This window comes from Petaurus breviceps, unplaced genomic scaffold, assembly GCF_028583685.1.
Source record: "Petaurus breviceps papuanus isolate PSGF00001 unplaced genomic scaffold, PetGlider_PUasm1.0 90752, whole genome shotgun sequence".
Classification (NCBI taxonomy): Eukaryota; Metazoa; Chordata; class Mammalia; order Diprotodontia; family Petauridae; genus Petaurus; species Petaurus breviceps.
This window is the reverse complement of record NW_027187336.1, coordinates 7,127,113-7,133,773: the sequence shown is the minus strand read 5'-3', so window position 1 is coordinate 7,133,773 and position 6,661 is coordinate 7,127,113. Positions and strand designations below refer to the sequence as shown.

Sequence of the window (6,661 nt, the reverse complement as noted above, 5' to 3'; positions counted from 1 at the left end):
ACAATTCCACCAACAATGAATTAGCATCCAACTTTTCCATGTCCCCCACAACATTTGTCTATCCTTTATCATTTTAATCAATCTGGAAGGTGTAAAAAGGATGTCTCAAATTTCATTTCCAGGCTTCAACCCAAGAATTCATACCACTGCAGCCCCCAAGAAAACTGTGTTGATATGGGAAGAATGAAGGGAGTCCCCATTGCTAGTCTGTGCATGGGCCCTTTTATTGCTGTAATTCTGGGAGTGGAGGTAATCTCCTATTAGGCACAACTTTAATTCTGAATTCATAAAAATGTTTTAAAAGATGTTATAATACTTTGCTGTAGGTAGCTATTAAATATTGGATTTTTACTCAGAGAATCTGGGATCAAATCCTAGTCCTGATATTCATCTATGCAGATGATTCTCAGATCTATTTGTCTAGCCCTAACTTCTCTCCTGACCTCCAGCTGTCTATCAGATAGCTCAAGCAGATATCTTGTAGACATCTTAAATTCATTATAGCCAAAGCTGAACTTCTTATCTTTTCCTCCCAAATCTTCCTCTCTTCTTAGCTTCCTTATTGTGGTTCAGGGTGCCACTGTCCTTCCAGTCATCCAGGTTCATAAGCTAGGTATTATCCTTATCACCTCACTTTCTCACTTTACTCCCATATCCAATCTGTTGCAATGTCCTGTTGATTTTTACCTTTGCAATGATCTCTTATATATGTTCCCTTCTCTCCTCTGCTACTGCCACTATCCTAGTGCAGGATGCTCATCGAATCAGCCCTGACCTATTGTAATAGTCTGTTGGATGGTCAGTCTTCTATGAGGCTCTTCCACTGTAGTCTATCCTCCACGCAACTGTCAAAGTGATCTTCCTTAAGTGTAGGTCTGACCATATTAACCTCTTCCTGCACCCTCCCCGCCCCAAACAATAAACTTCATTGGCTCCCTATTATTCCTAAGATCAAATAAAAATCTTCTTGTTTAGCTCTTTAAGGCCTTCATAATGTGGCTCCATCCTACTTTTCCAGTCTTCTTATACCTTACTCCATTTCATGTACTCTATAAAACAGTGGCTCTGACCTTGCTTCTCCTTAGACAAAATGCCCCATGTCCGGACTCTGAGCATTTTCATTTATTTTTCCCATGTCTGTAACTTTCTCCCTGTTCATTTTTGCCTTATGGCTTCCCTGGCTTAAAGTCTTACCTTCTGTGAGAAGCCTTTTTTAGGCTTCTCTTACATTTAGGGCATTCCCTCAAGACTCCCTAATTTACTCTGTGTATATCTTGTTTTTACATGGTGTAATGGCAAGCAAAGAAGTACTTAGTGCCTTGTTTCAGCTATTTAAGTATTTAGCACCTTGTCTGAGCCCCTTGTGATTTGAAGGTGGGAGGAACTTGCTGATGCAACAGGAAGTGGTGGAACAGGAAGGAGAACCACCACATATAAGAAGGAGCACAGCTGGGACAGAGCAGAATTGAGAAGGGGAACGGTTGTGCAGGCCAGATGCTCTGTTTGTTCTGTTGTTATACTTTGTACAGAAGGCCTGGGACCTTACTGGAAGCCCTGAAAGAGGATTTGTCTTGTTGTTTATTTATAGAAGTCCTGGAGGAGGTTTTCAGAAGTCCTGGGACTATATTGCTAATTTTTGTGGAGTTCTCAGACCTTGTTTGTGGGTCTGTGTTGATTTCATAGGCAGATAATGAATTGATGATGGTGCCAGCAATGTGCATGAATGTTGTTTTGACCCTGTTAAGTTTTGCCTTCCCAGAAACAGAAACTGCAAAGGACTTGAGGTGGACTAGACACTGTGAGCTTCAGTATGGAATGAGAACTGGATGAGGAGCTAGACAAGGAGCTGGATGAGGAGCTGAGAGCTGCCTGCCTATGAATCCAGGGAGCTGGACCCATGGAAGAAGAACCATGCGATTTGGGAGTCAGCCTCAAGCCAAGATGAAAAGACCTCTTCTTGGGTACTTAGTGCTAACTGACAAGGTCATGATTTACTGTGATCTAGGAGTGGGAAAACTTTGTACTCTGTACCTTGTACCCCTTAAGGATGATAGAGTTATGGATTTTTGGAAACTAATCTCCAATCAAGAAGAAAGAAGACTTTTTGAATGAGAGATTAAGACAATGTGATCTAGGGGTGGAAAACTTAGACCTTTGTAATTTGTGTCCCTTAAGGAGGATTGCTCCTTAAGGATGATTGGATTAAGGACTTACTGAATGATATCTTTTGTTTAAAATTATGTGGCCACTTTAAGTGAAAACTCCACTTTAGCGATAAGTTGTTATGTTATAACATTGTGAATGCTGTACTTTGGTTTCTGTGAATGTTTTGCTCTAGTTTACTGCTGAATAAATAGAGAGTTCACTACACTATGTGATCAGAACCTTAGAGCTATTTACATCAGCAGTTCTCTGGAGAGTTGCTCATGCTTGGCTTTATACATAGCTGTCTCCCATTAGATTAAGAACTCCTTGAGAGCAGTAACTTTTTTTTTGCATTTCTTTGTACCCTAAAGTTTAGCATAGTGCCTGCTTAAATAATTGCTTATTGATTATTTGACTGTTTGACCTTGATTTTTGTTTCCTCATTGATAAAACGAGAGACTTGTCCTAGGTAATCTTTGAGGTTTCAAACCTAGGCTCTTCTTCCTTCTATATTATGGATTAGGCTTTTGGGGGCAGGCCCGAGACTCCAACTATGCATAACAATTTTTTTTGGTATGAAAAACTATTTAGTTTCTCTCTTCACCCACCATTGTAGCTGAGAGAACTGTGTGTGTGGTGATGGGGACAAGGGAATAGCACGGTTAGTGCACCCTGATAGAAAAGTTATCTAATTAAGTAGGACATTATGCCAGAAACAAGCTGTAAGTTATTCACATTCTGTTTCCTCCATACTGTTGCATAATCTATTCTCTGCTGCTGTGCCCTTGCCTCAGCTGACTGATCTGATTTCCATATCCAACTTATCCATAGTCACAGTCTTGTCATCTGTTTAGGTTTACCCCTATTGGACTCTGTCTTTAGTCTAACCTTGTAACCTGGTTACTTTTTAGATCCAATTAAGACCATATCCTTTCTCCCTCAGCCATGTTTTCTCTGGGTTTGCTTTTTCATTAACATGCATGAACTTCCCTGCCATCCTTACTGTACTTATTGAGGTAGGACCTAGCATATACTATTCTGCTATCCCATCATAGTGTAGAAGCAAACCAGAGTTTTTGACAGTGATGTTAGAAGTTCCAACCAAGTTGTAAAGGGTCCAAGCATGAGTTAGCAATGGTTTGTGGGTCTGCCATTTGAGGAAAAGTCTAGTTGAGTAGGGACATACTCATATCATCTCTATGCTATGCTGCCTCAAGTAGAAGCTTGAACTCTGATCCTGGGACAGAGGGTTTTGACAGTGGAGCTTTTGGTTCACCTTGCCTGAAACTAGGCTTCCATGCTACCTTTTGTACATTTACACATCATGTTGCTGTCCTCACTCCTTTTCTAGTTCCTCCTTATTTATTGTCTTCCCTCATGAAGATATAAGGTTCCTAAGGGCAAAAGATATAAATTCTCCTTCACTTGTATTTGTATCCCTAGCACTTAGCATAGTACTTGCCAACAAGTATGTTGGCTGATGTGGATGAAGTTGGGGATCATACTTTCAATGAAGTATGAGTATAATTCATGTAAGTGCCTTGCTCCTAGATCATATGCAGACATTCTTTAACTGGTTCCAGTCTGCTAACCATCTGGTGGAGAGAAGACCTTTTTGATTCAGTCAGAATTGGGGTTTAATTCAAAAGGTCCTAGTTGAATAGAGCCTGTCCTTTTAGGTCTGGTTCATTCCTGCTTGATGGAATTCCAGTCCAAGAAAAGAGAAAATGCCATAAAGGGAGAAGCCTTAGGTTTTTTCCATCTGAGGCTGACATGTGATCCATGAATATGGGTCTCAATTTTTTTCTCTTCTTTTCTATCTGAGGTGAAACAGATTAGAAATAGCTATAATTTTATGAGCCTCAAAAAAGTTAGGAAAGGAAGTTGCCAGGAAATTTGGGAAGAGCCAGTTCAGCACCAAGCAATCTTTGGGACCCTGGTCATCTGTAGACTTCATTGGCTGGTTTTGCCTCAGTTTCCTCAACTGTTAAATGAGGATAGTAATAACACATATCTCCTGGGTTGTTATGATGAACAAATGAGATAATTATTGTGAAGTGCTTAGCACAGTTCTTGCCATACAGCAGGTGCTATATAAATGTTAGCATAGATGTATATGTATATATGTATGTATGTAGATGTATGTATATATACATACACAAACACACACACACACACACACACACATATATATATATATACAGAGAGAGATATGTAAGAGATGTAACACACACATACACACACACACACACACACACACACACATATATACACAGAGAGAGAGAGAGATATGTAAGAGATGTATGTAGGTAGTGATTTCCTTGGCCTCACTTGCCCATAGTAAGGACTTTCATTCAGGACTCTAGGGGTACCATTGAGGAATTGTGATATTTTTCTCTAATACTATAAGCTCAAACCTGAATTCAAGTGTATTTCCCTCTCTTTCAGCTAACCTTGACTAGCAACCAATTCAATTTAATCAATTAACATTAATTATCTTTTCAAAGTAGATATTTACTTTGAAGATATGGCAGAAAGAAAAGTACCAAACCTTCACCCCCACCACACACACCTGGGAGGCATACTTTTAACTGTAGTGCCTAGGGAAAGTGGCCTCAGGTTTAACACAATTTCTACATAGCATTTGTTTGTAAATTGGAGATATATGTGTATTATTTTAAATTTGATGTCTTGCTTTGCATTTACTTTCCAGTTATTAAATAGTTCTTTAAGTAGATTTGGTACTACCTGTATCACCTTGAATGAATCACTCAGCGTTGTCATCTATAAAATGAAAGGATTAGACTATATGGTCTCTGAAGGAACTTTTCTCCTCTAAATCTCAGGAAACTAGATGATAACGGGCAAAGATTATATTTTCCTTTTTTGATATATTTTTAGTATGGCTTTGAGTTCATGGTAAGCACTCAAAAATGGTAATTGTCAACTTCTGATGGTGACTCTGTTTCCTTTAGCAATTGTCAATAAATCACTGGATACAGTTCTATGACTTTTAACAACAACCCAAAGCCAGAGAACTGATTGACTTTTTTAAAAGAAATATTTTATAATTTTAATGACTAAATTTGTTTAATTTTCATTTATTTTAAAGTGAACAACTTGTTTCACTAGGTTGGAAATTGACTCATTATTCGCTCATGTTGTTTTTTTCCCATATGTAGAAGAAGCATGGTATAGAAATGGTCATCAAGTGCTGGTCTTGGAGTCAGGAAGAATTGTTTAGTGAGGTTATATGAGCCTGGGCAAGTCCTAACTACTCTGTACCTCAGACAACTCCTAAGGACTTATTTACTAAGTTGTAGCATCCAAGAAGGGGGAAATTTCATAAGCCATGTGTATATTCTCAAAGTGTTTCCTTGTAAAACACAGCTTGTGAAAATAGATTTCAATTTTATCAGTTTAACAATGACAAATATGCATAAACACAAACAAATGAGAACATTTGAATAAATAATTCAGAAAAACTTCATTAAAATAGCTTCAATTAGTTGGACATTTGAAAAAAATAATAAACATTGATCATCCGTAGTCTGCTAGTATCACCAAAGTAACAATGATTTAACACATATGCTGAGCTATGTGAAAGGAAACAAAAACAGAGATGTTTGGGTGAGACTTACATTTGCCTTTTGTTTATTTCCTGTTTCCATGACTGCTTCCTGAGCCTATTCCACTTCAAAGAGTTTTTCATCATTTTCTAATGTTTTCTGAAGTTCATTGAGAATACAGAGAAGAACATAGAACTACCTTTGCCTTAACTCTACCTAATCTTCAACATTTTCTTTTATATGAGAAAGGTATGGTAATTTTTTCCCCAAAGCATCTAGTTCCTTTAATGTTTCATGCCTGTCTGTATGGTACCATGTGACTTTTTCCAAAGCATCATATTCCTGGTGATTTTTTCATATCTGCTTTGCTTGAAGGATCTGTTTTTTACACTCAGCAATTGTGTGTGTGTGCGCACACTCCAGCTGTGCTATTTTCTATGTCTTTGTATATTTTTCCATAATTTTCCATTTTTCTGAATTTAATGTCATATGCAAGCAGGGCTTTTTTCCCATTGGACTTATTTACTAAGTTGAAAATTCACATTGAGACAATTTACTCAGCATGGGCTGGTACTGACTGTCTCCTTCCTGAGATCCAGCATTGCATCATTAAATGAAACTCTTCACTAACAAGTTGATTCTTCTATCATCACCAGCACAATCACCATCAATTAAGAGATGCTTTCTTAGAACTCCATAGTCCATTACTGTCCCCCTGGCACACTTGGTATAGGCAGCTCAGGTCAATTCTCACAATGCAAATGGGCAAACAGTCACAGAGGGCACTGGAACCATGCTTTGATTGACTTGGAAGGGAATTGTTAAGCTACTTGGAGAATTTGAGTCAATCTTTACTCTACTTTTAGCTTCTCTCATCCACTCTTTAAGGTATCAGTTATCACCTCCATGCATGATCCTTAAATTTGCATCATCAGCTCTGTTATTTC

At 38.2% G+C, this 6,661-nt stretch overlaps 1 pseudogene; it reads right to left on the bottom strand.

Moving 5' to 3' along the window:
* Positions 1-5,930: 5,930 nt before the first annotated feature.
* Positions 5,931-6,419, bottom strand: LOC138146144 (THO complex subunit 7 homolog pseudogene; annotated as a pseudogene).
* Between the last annotated feature and the right edge of the window lie 242 nt (positions 6,420-6,661).